The 4,986-nt window shown below is 50.9% G+C and overlaps 1 non-coding gene across 1 annotated transcript; it reads right to left on the minus strand.

Annotated features, from left to right (window-relative positions):
* Positions 1–4,495: 4,495 nt before the first annotated feature.
* LOC142573413 (U2 spliceosomal RNA) lies at positions 4,496–4,680 on the minus strand. Its single transcript, XR_012826309.1, has one exon. It is a non-coding gene; the product is annotated as a U2 spliceosomal RNA (small nuclear RNA).
* Positions 4,681–4,986: the final 306 nt, after the last annotated feature.

Here is a 4,986-nt window from a genome sequence, read left to right on the forward strand (position 1 = left end):
TTTACTTACGAACATGCAGTTGAGGGCGTAGTATCCCACGCGGCACATGAATGGAGCCTTGAGCTCACCCTTGAGTGCGATAATGGCTATGAGGCTGCCGTCGATGCATCCGATGACGCCGGGGATAGCACCGCGCCGAAGGAAACCCTCCTTCACGGCTGCCTTTCCCTCGGCAGTCTTCGGAAAATGGACCCACTTGTACCGGGCCCCTGCGTTCACAACAGCCTCTAGCAGGCGTCACACGCACTCGCCCACCGTCGACTGCGACACACGGATAGTCTCCTCGCTCCCTACGGACGCTTAGAAGCTCCCGGTGGCGAAGAAGCGAAGCGCACACACCTTCCCCTCCACCGACAGTCCCGTCACTTGCTCCGCTTCTAGTTCCCCCGCGAGTTCCTCGCTCAACTGTACCGTTTCCTATGAGAGGAGAAAATGCCGTCGAAAATGGTCATCCGGCATGTCAAACGCGTGGTCTGGTTCTACGTGTTCACGTCGGCGACGGCGAAGAGCCACGGCCATATAGCGATGAGAGGGGCAGCCAGTTTTTATTTCTTTGGAAACGACCCTGCCTCTGGCCATGCCAAAAATTTATGTCTTATGCTCCGCATAATGAGTACGTCAACGTCATTTTGACGTTTCTGGTTTTTGCAGGATTCTGACGTCGCGCGAATGAGTAAAAATGGGCGCGGCCCGGTCATTTTTGGCCAATGGCAGCGCAGTGATGGTGGCAGAAGGCAAAGAAAAAGTAATAGAATTCCTGCGGCAACTACGTGGTTCACGGTGCAGTTCGGACGAAGCCCTGGGGGCCCTGGCCGCTTTCTGTATTAAATTGGAGTTGCAGTCTAACGCGGCGCACGTTTTCGGCACCGTACGGACGTAGACCTATGTACTGTTGCGTACTCCAGGGTAGCGTATCGTACTGCTGCCGAATAGTGGCGACGTCTGCTTATCGAAGCTCGACTGACGTTACTTATTATGTAGCGTGGCGTTGTCGGCGGGCTGCAGGCATCCGGTAGACCATGGCGACCAAGCAAGGGCGATACGATTTCTAGTGCGAAACTTGCACGGTTTATTCAAAGGTAGATGAAAGATGATGAGAAGAGAATGAAGTGATCGAAAGTACATTTCGGAGCCCCTTAAATAGACTCTCTACAATCGTGGGAGGGATCTTGCTTTCGTCGACGTCACGTGACCGGCACAGAAAGTCTGCTGCAAGGAGGAGGCCGTCCCACCTACTAGAATTGTAGACGCTTGTCCCTCTCTTTTGAGCGTTGCTGGTTCGTGGAAGTTCTCCTGTAGACTTTGGCCGTTCGAGGAAAGGGTCCCTCTAAAGTCGCACGCGCGCGCACGCACACACACACACACACACACACACACACACACACACACACACACACACACACACACACACACACACACACACACACACACACACACACACACACTCACACACTCACACACACACACACACACACACACACACACACACGCGCGCGCGCGCGCGCGCGCACAAAAGAGGCCTGTAAACACTGCAGGGATTCCGCCAGACCGGCAGACACTCGAAATGGTCATGGCGAATTAGGAAGTAACGCTTCATCTCGATGAGGCAAGGTGTGTGAAGGTCGAGTGAGAGAAATTTCTTTCTGCACGTGGTGCGGTACGCCAACCGTAGCATGAGCAGTCACGCCTCATTCCGACGAGGCATGGTGAGAGAAGGTCGGTTGAAATCTCTTTCTGGACGTGGTGCCAGACGCCAACCCTAACAGCATCTCCAGCGGGGGAAGAAGATCCCGACGCATAGGGGCCAGCAGCCGCTGTGCGACGGATCGGCGTTTCAGTAGCGGAATTCCCCTTAGAGGTGACGAACCCTTAGTTCGTAGCTGGTAGATTCCCGGGAGGTGTCATCAGTCCCCGTGGCCGCTCTTGTGACTTTTCTCCCTGGTCCGGTCCGGTGAAATTGGTCTTGTAAGCAGGTCTCACAACTTTTCGTCTCCTGCGTGGGCAAGCAATCACCCCAGAACAGTGCCGGACCCCCAACTACAAAGCAGCGAGCACAAGGCCACCCTCCACCAAGACACAGCCGGCTTTAAAAAAAAAAAAAAGAAAACCCGCTACACCTTTCCCATTCCTTACGTGCGTCCAACCCCCCCCCCCCCCCCCCACCTACGTGAACACTCAAAACAGCTATTTCTTGAAAGCGCTACGACGTGGTTATTCAAATCAGCTAACAATCGACTACAACTTCGAGAAAAAAAACGTATGAACAAACGTAGATATGCCACGGAAACCCCGTTGAGCATGAGGCTGTCATTAATCTAGGGGCAAAGACTGAAACCGTCGGCATTGCCATTAAGCTTACCCTTGTAGCGAATATCGAAGGTGTACTCTTGAAGAGCCAAGCTCCAGCGCAAAAGACATCCGTTTTTCGTAGACATGAACTGCAGCCAGGTGAGGGGACAGTGGTCAGTCTCTATGGTGAACCTTGAACCAGCGATACAGCAAGCTAGCTTCTGCACCGCCCATACTACGCAGGCGCATTCCTTTTCTGATGCACTGTATGCTTCCTCGCGAACTGAAAGCTTTCTACTGGCGTACAGTACAGGGTGTTCGTTGTCAACACTTCTCTTTTGACAAACCACCACCCCCATACCACTGTCGCTGGCATCACGCTAAAGAATGAATGGCTTAGAGTAGTCGGGCGCGTTCAACACTGGCTGACTCGTTAGTGCGTTCTTGAGCATACTAAAAGCCTTTTCTTTGGCGTCATCCCACTTTACCGTTTGTGGCTCGGTTTTTCTGAGAGCATCCGTTAAAGAACTCGCAATCTCGGAATAACGAGGGATATACCTTTGATAATAACCCGCCAAGCCAAGGAATGACCTGATGTCCCGCTTGGTGCGTGGTTGCGGGAAGTTGTCTATTGCGGTCTGTTTAACCTCGGAAGGCCGACGATGGCCTTGCCCTATTACGTGACCTAGATAAGCTACCTCCGCGTGTCCTAATTGGCATTTGGGAGCCTTAACGGTTAAGTTGGCCTCTCGTAGACGACACAGCACGGTTCGCAGGTGTTGCATATGATGAAGAAAAGATTGCTATGTCATCAAGATACGGAAGTGCAAAGTCCTCCATTCCTGGCAGCACCTGGTCTATAAGGCTAGTGAAGCAATATGGCGCATTCTTCAATCCAAAGCTCAGGACTTTCGGACGAGAGGTTCAGGGGTACAATCAGGGGTACAATCAGGGGTACAATCAGGACTCGATGACAACTAAAGGTCAGTGAGACACCTCGCTTTGGGTGCTCACGGGAAGACTACAAATGAAGCTATGCGGGATGATATAGGTTGGACAAGGTTTGAAGTGAGGGAAGCTCACAGTAAAATCAACTATTAAGAACGACTGAGGAATATCGAAGAAAGTAAATGGGCTAGGAGAGTGGTTAAATATTTGTAGAAGAATAACATTGATACATAGTTGAGTAAAAGAACTCGGAAGTTTATCGGCAAGTATGCGGCGTGTATGGTGAGCAACACAGCAACAAAGAACACCAAGCAAAAAGTCAGAGAGGCTGAGATAATCTCATGGGGGGCGGCAATGGAAAATAAACGTGATATGAGTAACTACTCAAGAGGAAAAAAAACTAAAACAGGAAAGAAAGAATTTACGATAACTCAAAGGGAAGCTCATTACTTTTCAAAGCGAGATCAGGATGCCTTAGATCACGCACCTATAAAGCGAGATATAAGAAGGAAGAAGAAGCTTGTGCTTGCTGCGGTAAAGCTAGGGAAAGATGGAGCATGTTGTATTAGAATGCGAAGATACTTGCCCAGCGGTCGGTTTAGGAATCGGTGGCCTCCTTGAAGCCCTTGGGTTCAGCGAGAGCGGGGGAAAAGTAAACATGTCTGCAAGAGAGATTAGCAGGAGGCGATTAGAAGACTGGTGGAAGAAAAGTAGGGAAACGACAAAAACAGGCAAAAGCAAAGCCCACAATAGGGTTTCAGAAACATTGGTTATGGGAATTAATCGTGGGTTTCTTTCCTTTTCCTTTTCTTTTCTTTTGTAAGATAGGTAGGACATTAGGAAACAAAATAACAAGAGCTTGGTGGCGCAACCCACCGCCCCGTTCCGAAGGGGACGCAACATCCATCCGTCCATCCATCCATCCATCCATCTAACTGGATTTGGGTAAGACTGGGGCGGAGACGCGCTCCGCGGCATGTGCAATGTACTTTCGCCACGGGCGCTGAGATCGATTGCGCATGTGTGCTCTTACGATTGTGCTTTATTTCAACTGCAAATTTATATTCACACCATTTTGCCAAGTGTATATATTTGAGGCACGGATTATACAACACGACGTCTTCAATGTTGTTGTCATTGTGAAGCGGATATTCTGATAGCGAGCGCGCATTTTTTGCCCGGACGCCCAGTTTTTCCAGTAAAAAGTTTTTGCAGGACATTTTTACAGCGAAGCTGGATACGGCTAGGTTCTGGAAAAATTGCGTGGGCCGATCCCGAAGATAGGGATATACCGGGCCGACCCGCGGAGTAGGTGAAGCGGGCTTTAAGCACTAAGCCAACTTGCAAAAACAACTTTAATATCGGATGTCCAAATACAACCCGTATCAGAGATTAGGCAGATAAGAACAGATAGTACACCTTTGACCCGCGTCGGCCACGTCTACGTTCGCACCGCCCTCTCTTTGTCGGCGCTCCAAGCACTTGCGCCTCTCCTTTCCTTCGGCTCTCAAGTGGTGGCGATCCCGTAAGCGTGCTGGCCGCCAGGACCGCGAGTCGGAAAGAAATGCGAACCGTCCATGCGGCCCCGATCCCGCAAACATGAAAAGTTTCATCGGAGCAACGGCCAGCTTTCCGAGGTTTGTGGGGAACCAATTTTGTGTGGCCTGTGTTTTGTGTGACCACGTGTGGTTTTCGGGTGACTACACAACCATCACTGCACTGCGGGACGTCGACCAACGCGCGATCGCC

This window comes from Dermacentor variabilis, chromosome 2 (assembly GCF_050947875.1).
Source record: "Dermacentor variabilis isolate Ectoservices chromosome 2, ASM5094787v1, whole genome shotgun sequence".
Classification (NCBI taxonomy): Eukaryota; Metazoa; Arthropoda; class Arachnida; order Ixodida; family Ixodidae; genus Dermacentor; species Dermacentor variabilis.